Source organism: Caloenas nicobarica, chromosome 31 (genome assembly GCF_036013445.1).
Source record: "Caloenas nicobarica isolate bCalNic1 chromosome 31, bCalNic1.hap1, whole genome shotgun sequence".
NCBI classification, from domain to species: Eukaryota; Metazoa; Chordata; class Aves; order Columbiformes; family Columbidae; genus Caloenas; species Caloenas nicobarica.
In genome coordinates, this window is record NC_088275.1 from 3,128,511 (window position 1) to 3,137,559 (window position 9,049).

The 9,049-nt window shown below is 41.1% G+C and overlaps 1 long non-coding RNA gene across 1 annotated transcript; it reads right to left on the bottom strand.

Moving 5' to 3' along the window:
• Positions 1–6,324: 6,324 nt before the first annotated feature.
• LOC136000078 (uncharacterized) lies at positions 6,325–7,983 on the bottom strand. Its single transcript, XR_010607714.1, has 2 exons — positions 7,914–7,983; positions 6,325–7,225 (listed from the first exon to the last, which is right to left on the bottom strand). It is a non-coding gene; the product is annotated as an uncharacterized LOC136000078 (long non-coding RNA).
• Positions 7,984–9,049: the final 1,066 nt, after the last annotated feature.

The following is a 9,049-nucleotide window of genomic DNA, read 5'->3' on the forward strand; positions in this document are numbered from 1 at the left end:
TGCAAGAAAAGCAACTGCAGCCTATCTGAATCTAAACGGTTGGGTTTTCAGCCTGTTCCACTTATCATTCTATGTTTAATGTTTATATCACAGATTTCTGGTTGTTTCAAACTTGATTAGCAAATAGACACAGGGAGCTTACATGGTTAAGTTCTTGCATCAGAATGCAAACAAGTCCTGTCAGGCATCAGTGGGCAGCCCTTGATTTGACAGTTTTGCTAGTCAGCACTTCTTTGTTAACTCCTCCATTAATGTGAATCTTCCTGGTTTCCTACAGTTGGGTTGAGAAATGTCAATTTATTATACATGACAAACCCTGGGCATTGCTGTTGTTTCTCATATTTCAGCACCACTGGCAAGCGATAGCACTTCTATAAACCACCCAACTATTTGCAATCCAGATTTTGAAGAAGAAAAATGGAATATTGTGTACAAAACCTGTTTATCAGCTCGATACAATCCTCACATGCATCTACACTCATTCCAGTTTCAAGTCCAATGAGGGCCAGGGGCAGTATCAGTTGCTAGATGACTTTGTCAGAGTTGGAGTATCAAATAAAACAAAACATTAGGTGTGTAGTGCTTGTAACGTGACTTTCAATTAAGAATTAAGTCGTGACCGCATCACTGAAGAGAACAATTAGAACAATTAAAGAAATAATCCATACAGCAAAACATAGTTTGGCAATGCATAGGAAGATCTTGCACAAAGCATGGCTCACGTCCCACTGGTGGTCTGAAGAGGTATATAAGGATGCTCTGAACGCTTCAGTTCCATCAACGACAGCTCTTTGTCTACACGTCTTCAGACCTGGTAAGTTGAATCTCCTTCATTCTCTATACGAAACATTAGGAAAATATTTTCAGTATCTGACTGAGGACTTAGTCTTCTGTAGAAAGTGCAATGCTAAGCAATGCCGTTTGCCTTTGGTTCCACATCGATTTTTAGAGTAATTTAAATGTATGCCTTTGTAGACAGTTGATGAATTTAAAGACTGGATTTTCACAGGCACAAGGATCAATTCTGTATTGTCAGCTAGATACAGATCTGACTATTATAATCCAACAAAAACTAGAAGATGAGCTACCTCCAAAGACACATGGAGTTTTGCTTTGCTCTCTATAATTACCAGTATTTCTAGAGCAGCAGAAAATGCCTCGGGAATTGCCAGCTGTTAGTGCATGCATGTTCAGAAAAAGGCATGAGAGAGATAAATCTGAATCTGTCTAAACAGTCCTCTACCTCTTTTTCATGCTTGTGAAAGACATCAGAGCAAGCTTTTTTCCCTCTCACATTTGGGCATTGTATTTATACTTTATCTCCTGCTGAAGGTTTATCTACATCACGAAAGATGTCTTCAGGAGGACAGCTCTTGAGCAGCAGATGCACTGGACCCTGTGAGGTCACCTGCCCAGAGCCCTGTGCCCAGGCCTGGAACCAGCCCTGTGTCACCTCCTGTGGGGACTCCCATGCCGTGGTCTATCCACCACCAGTGGTCATCACCTTCCCAGGCCCCATCCTCGCCTCTTGTCCTCAGGAGAGCTTTGTGGGCACCTCGCTACCAACACCCATCGGGGGAGGGTTTTCGGGGGCACTAGGCTCTGCTGAATCAGGAGGCTCATTTGGCTCTGGGGGTTCCTACGGAGGCGGTAGTTCATTTGGGATGGGGGGCTCATATGGAGGGAGTGGTTCCTTTGGCTCTGGGGGTTCCTATGGAGGAGGCAGTTCATTTGGGGGCTCACACAGAAGCAGATCCTTCCGTTTTGGCTCCAGCTCCCACGGCGGGGGCTTCGGGGGCTCCTTCGGAGGAGGCAGCTCCTATGGTGGGGGCTCCTTTGGAGGAAGCAGCTCCTACGGTGGGGGCTCCTTAGGAGGGGGCTGGTCCTTCGGTGGGGGCTACTCTAGTTCCAGGAGGTTTGGTGGAGGAAGCTGTGGCTCTGGCTTTTTCTGAAGGGGCAATATATTGTGCTTCAGCAACCCTGGGCTGTGCTAGCCTCATAGGGGAAGCTGCAAGCTGGTGATGTCTAAGTGATCAACTTTGCTGGCACCCATGGAGATCCATCGCTTCCCAAAGCCCTGGGAAATGTCTTTTGTGCCTTGTGTGACTGTCTTCACCAAATGTATCCTGTACTTCTTTATCATTAAAGCTATGCTGCATCAAGATGTTTGCTTAATGTTTTCCTTATTACCTTTTCACTTACAAGCCACTTTATGAAACACATTGCCACGTAGCCAGCTAAGAGCTGACAATTTTCTGTCTTAAGTCTTTGAGAGACTATCAGGCTCCTTTAGCTGACAGCAGGAATTTGGGGCAGTGGAAAATGTTGCACCTGTGACACATTTCAGGATTCATGCCACCAAACTGGAATTGTGCTTCCTGACAATGCATGATTATCTTACCTCCTAGCTGCAGAGTTACATAACAATTACAATCAAATTATCTAATTGTTTTCAAATCGAGCCTGTTTCCTTAGTCATATTAATATTTTGCTTGGAGGTGATTAGTTTCTTGTCTGTAATCATTAAGTAAATCACATATTAAAATTCTTTAACTTCTTTAAACATTGGAAACTTAAGCTACTTCTTAATATCGTGAGTATCCTCTAGATTGAATTGTGGGGTTTTTTTTCCATCTCCAGAAAAGCCGTCAATTAAAATTTTCCTTATTGACATTTTCACCTTAGCTTTACCAAAGAGATAAAGGTTAGATTTTCGAAGTGGGACCAGGAGTCCCAGACATTCTGTGTTCTGGCTCCGCTAATAGTCCCTGTGTTCCAGTTCATGCTTTTTGACTGCAAACATGAATGATTCAGTAGTTCAACATGAAGTATAGAAGAAAATTTAGAAAAGCCTTGCTTTGTTTCCCCATCTACCTCATATTTTCCAGGTAACATCAAATGGAGTAGAAGGTTGTTTTAACACATTTTTAGCATTCAATTTACCTCTTGTGGACACTTATCCATTTGTCTCTTTGCATTTCTACTCCCAACAACAGCTATGGAAAACAACAACAGAAGGCATTATTTCTGGTCTTGTGTCACTCGTCACTTATGAAAGTCTCTCTTGCACACTCCAGTGATATGAAAGCACATCATGCTGTCATATAAATGAAGCTCTCTGATGGGGCCACAGTCAGAAGAATATTCTGAATGTCTTCAGGTATTTAATAATGCAAGTTCCAGGTGATAAATCTGAGGAATCAAATATGGCTTATGTGGTTGATTTTCTTTTGCTACCATTCACGGTTCCCCAGATAAGTTTATTTTTATATTGGTTTGCATTCTTGAGGCACTCTTGATAATTTATTTAAACTGCTCGAACCTCAGACATCTCCGGGCAACCATGAAAATTCCTGTAAACTGATTCTAAATGAAATGTGGTGACAGAATGGCTGGACAAACAGACCCTTTCAGAAGAGAAAAGCATAGTGAAAAATAAAATAACTATGAATGTCCAGTCTTCAGCTGACCATGTCTTATCCCTTACACTTTTTTTCCTACACTTTTCAACATTGGCCAGGGAGAGATAATATCAAGCAGCCTGACCTCTTCTGAAAAGGTCTTGCAGATGTGGCATTTTTAGATCACATCCCTCATTTGACATTAAATGATATAGCTGCACTGATTGGAAAATGATTTATGAGTATTGCCTGTGGCAAGTGACTTCTATTTGCTATCTCTTCATATACCAGTACAAAGTATTGAGTCATCAGCTTCAGAAGCCTCTCTGCCCAATAGAGAAGAAATGCTGAACTGTTTTATGAGCTTAAATTTGGAATGCTTCATTCAACCACCTGTTTCACAACACCTTTATTACTGAAGCAATTACTATCATATTACCATAAAAGCACATAATTGTTGCTCACAGGTAATGTAACCAGTTCTAGGAAGCCTAATGTGCTAATGGAAAGGATAGTACCAAAACAGTCTCATGGAGAAAGAAAAGCTGAACAAACTTTGATGATGCAGGAGGATTTTACTACAAATGGGAAACTGGATACACTGCAGAATGAGATGGCGCACAACACAAAGCAGACACTTCCTCAGTTCCAAGGAAAGGCACAGCAATCACTGCCTACAGAGGGTCCATTTTCCACCAGTTTTTCTTCTCCTGTCACAGTTTTATTTATAATCTATCTCTGTATTAGGCCTTTCATTTTTTTTTTTTTTACACTGGCACAATGAAAATAAGGCTCTAGAAATGTGAGATAATTGACAGAAGTGGTCATTAATAATAGACAAAGTCAAAAATGCAAGAAAGAGCTGTGGGCCCAGTTTTCAGAGGTACTGAGAAAGGGTGGCTCCCATAGCTGATGCAATGGGCTTTCCCCATCTCCAAAAGCAAGCCCCAGCTGTGGATCCAGATCTTGTGGTTTCATCCCCTAAGTTGCTGTGTGGGAATTCAGGCCGCCTTAAAATCAGCCACAGTTTCCAAGGTGAGATCCATGGCTGCTGATGTAGGACAGCCTGCTGTTACAACCTCCTATCCCTGAGGAGCTGCATAAAAGCACCAATTTAGCTGTTCTTTCTGTGTAGGGAAGTATTTCTACACATTGTAGTGGCTGAGCCTGGAGTCATTCCTGGGTACTCATTTCAATTTGAGAACATTTTGGATAATGTGGTTTGCACCGGATGAGTGGTCATTGCGTACCTACTTTCAGGTTCATGTGTTTGCACTTGCACAGCATGAAGAGGATCAGTGATTTTGAGGCTGAGCCTGGGGTGTCTATACAAACTGCCATACACGTGACTTCAGTGAAGGTGATGCCTCACAATTTACAAAGGAGAGTTACACCCTCGCACAGTTCTTACTCAATGGGCTGAGGAATGAAACACTGAGTGAAGAGAGTGAAAAGTGCTCCAGCATTGCTGCCACAATCCTAACTGTGGTGCATCAGAGCAAAGTCAGACATTCTTGAGCTGAGACTAAAACTGGAGTCACAACAGCTAAGTAGCTCCTTCAGTATTTTGGGACCCCAGTGTGTACACACACATCTCTGTACATGTCTTCAGGCAGCTGAGAATACCATTTCTGCTCTAGGAGAAAGTATTTATACTCAAATAAAAGCAATCTTGCTTTTTTAACAATTTTAATGTATTTTATTACTTAAGTCTGTGGATTATGATCTGAGTAGCAGAACATCACTACTTTGCTTGATAGGCTTCTCATAAAGTAATGCCATTAACACTGGATGATAGAATTCAAGCAATATTCTGTCAAAGTTGTAGTGCAACACATTGCATGCTTAACCCACAGTATGGGTAGAACTATTTGAATATTTCTCCTAAGATTTTTTGATTGAAATTCCTGTTTCCTCAAAAGTCTTACAGATACATTATCTTAGAGAGCTGTATAAAAGATATCCATGACAAAAAAAAAAATCATATTCAAAGTTGTGGCAGAAGAATCTGTTTCTCAGGCAGTTCTGGCAATGATTTTGCATGAGGCATTTTGTGATCCTTAATTCTGAGACAGCATAAGGGCATCCATGTAGCTGTTGCCTGAGGGATCCCATGGTGATGTTTAACAAGCTCAGATCATCTACTGCATAAATGCTTCAATTAAGTTAACAAACCACAAGGATTAAGACAATCAAAAGAAGGAAATGAATGTTATGCTTGGCACAACAGCACTTGCTCAGACTACACACAAGCCCTCTCTTGTCACGAACCGCAGCACAATCGCAATGGTTCCTAAAGAAAAAATATTGATACAGCTGCTGGGGTAAACTTCTCAGCTTACTTCAAGGCATGTCTCAGAGTGCAAGATTTTTAGTCTAATTCTCAGTTGCATACAAATAACTTCCCATTCCTTTTGGCCCTGCCTGCCTATGACACTCAGATCTAGGCTCACTCATTTCCCTTTGCAGTCTGTACTCAGATAAACTATTTTACCATCAAGACTAGATGAATTGGAGCACAACATTGCCTTCTGATAGAGTCAGGACGTGCAGTTTTTTACCCCCTGCTGAGGGTTAAAACAATTTCTTCAGGGATATTCAAGGAATGACTGGTAATGACCCCGAGTAACTGACCTAGGTTCAAAGTTACCTTAGCTTTGAGCAGGCGCTATACCAGACCATCTCCAGAGGTTGTTCCAACCTAAATTATTCTCTGATTGTGTTCTAATTAGTATGTATGCTATGGTGTATGTCAGAAAGGGGGAAAAATAATGAAGAATTTCTGACAAATTATATTGGTCATACAGAGGAATTAATTCTCTGATGATAGTCCTTGATTTATGCATTGATACACAAAATTAACTTATTTCAGACTGGTTTGTAACTAAGAAATTGCAATGAAATGAAAGTCGGAAGACAGTGCTATGATGCAACAGGGCTTTAATACAAACAAGAAGTGGAATACATTCTTGCAGAATGAGGCAATGCATAGACAAAGACTATAATTTCCATTTCGACAAAGACTACAATCATCAGTGTTCAGAGGAGCACAGGGCTCACAATCCATTCTTCTTTCAGCTGGACACTTTCACGGTCAAGTCCCATTACGTTTTTTACTCTCTTCAGGTTCAGAAAGAACAAAACATAACATCAGCAAATGACAAAGTGAGACAACATTGGGATCATAAGCCTTAGACAAAACATAGCGCAAAAAGATCTCAAGGAACCCCAGCTCCTACTGACATCAGCTGGAGCAGAAGCTGCTTGGTGTGTCTGATTTTCAGGTCTATATGTTGACTATTAATTTGTATCTGATTGTTCTTTCAGTCATGACTCATTCTTAAAGATTTAAAATGGCCCATAGTTTCCATAGCGATACCTATAGTATCCTCTGGGAGAAAAGGGGGAATAATATCTACCAAATCTTGAAAAATATGCATTTCGGTAAAAGCTTCCTAAATGGAAGATTCCACCACCACATGAGCTCCCCCCACCATGTGGATACTCTCCCATTCCGCCACCTCCAGAGCCCATTCCACCACCTCCAGAGCCCATTCCACCACCTCCAGAGCCCATCTGACCCTCAATTTCAGGTATGGCAGTTCCCACAATGCTTTCCTGAGGGCATGAGCTGATAATGGGTCCTGGGAAAGTCACGACAACAGGTGGTGCATACACAATTGCTCTTGAATCTCCGCATGAGCTGACACATGGTTCATTCCTACTGTCGACAAATGGTTGTGAGCACGTCACTTCACATGGCGGACCACAACGGGCACTAAGCATCTGTCCATAGGAAGACATCTTTCCAGAAGGCAATCAACCTGAAAGGCAGACAGTGCACTAGCTTGGTAAAATCACTGCCAAAGGAGTGAAAGAAGAAACTGTGTTATAGTAATGTGGGTTGTGTAGACGCTTTGAATGGTATTCAACTGAACAGATGCTGATACAGATGTCCAAGTCATCTACACCAATAGTTAGTGATCAAAAAAATAAGAAAAAATAATCACCTTTTTCTAAGACACAATCCATTCCACTCTGAAGTAGACTTGTGCATTACAGATGTCACCAATCAAGTAAGATGAATTGCTGGGTAGAGGTTTCCAGTCTACTCCACTCCTCTCTAGTGTTCCATTGCTCCATAGCCTATTCCCAAAATGAGTTCTGGGAACACCACCTCTCTTTCCTTTTCTCACATCATTGCCTTTGCTGTACTTCTTGTCCGTGAGTCTGTCCTAATCCCAGCAATGTTTTTGGAGTGTCCTGTCTCTATAGATATCTGCCCAATTCCTAGGAATTGCTCCCATCTACATTTTTGAAACTCCCGTTCCTTTTTTCCCCTCACATTTGGCAATGCCTGTATCCACTCTATTTGCAAGTTAGTTTCCAATTAAAACATTTTTAGAGAAAGATGTCCTACCTTACAATAGCGTAGGATATATAACCTCATATTAACGCTACTTGTAAATCCACATCTACAACCATGAATGGATTAAGTTAAATCAGACTTACCCAGTCACCAAGAAGAATAAGTCAGTGGAGGCAGCTACAGAGACCCGAGCTACGAGCACTTTTATATGCTGTCACAGAGAATAGAAATTGGGAGATAGATACCTTTGCGCAATTGTTCTCTACATCTTGTGAAACAGAATGTTTTCCCCTGGTGATGCCTTGCTTTGTTGTAACTGTTTTGATAACAGCTTATGATTATTAGATAATTTCCAATCCCACACAGCACGATGTGTGCACTTCATCCATCTTGTCTTTTCGCTGAAAATCTCACAGTAAATTGAGGTCAGTTTTCTCTTAAATACTTGCTAATACTTGTGAAGGTAGTTCAGAGATGGGTAAACTACACACTGCTAGTCAGCACAGGATTCCAATTTTTAATTTATTGGGCAATAATAACCAGTGGCCTTGTGGATTTTTGCTCTTTAAAGTAGGAAATCTTTTTTACGTTAAAGAGCCATGAGTGTCCGTGGCCACTGTGTACACAGTCCAGGGGTTGGGGAGTGGAGTTTATGACTCGAGACTGTCCTTTGGACAGATGTTGTCCTACATGGCTATATCACATCCCAAGTAGAAAGTAAGAGATATCAAACTGTTTATGGACTCTCCTGTGAGCACTAGGATCAGGTACAATAATTCAATTAGAAATTCAACTAAAGGAAGGCACCCATTCAAGCTTTTATGATTTATCATTGGTTCTTTATCTCAAGGAATCATCCACTTCCCAGGTGTCTTCAGAATAAGTACCAAAAAATACTAATAACTATGAAGAAATTGAATTTTCCTTTCCCAGCATGCTTGTTGGAGGCCAATATGAGGAGAGGACAATACGCATTACCTATGGAACCAGAGGAAACGTTACCCGAAATACAGGTCCAGAACCTCAACTAGAACAAATTTACAAGGCCTGAAATATGCCTCTACTGTGAATCACATAATCATTTTTACACTAAAAAAACCCAACCTTTTGGCTACATTCTTGTGTCAATTTATTGAAACTAAAGGCAAAAAACCAAAAGCAACCAAAAAAAACCCCACAACAACAAAAAAACCCATATTTTTTAATTTATGTTTCATGAGCATGAAGTAGATACAAGGACTAGAGGTATGTACATAAGCAATGGAGATAAGACAGCAAG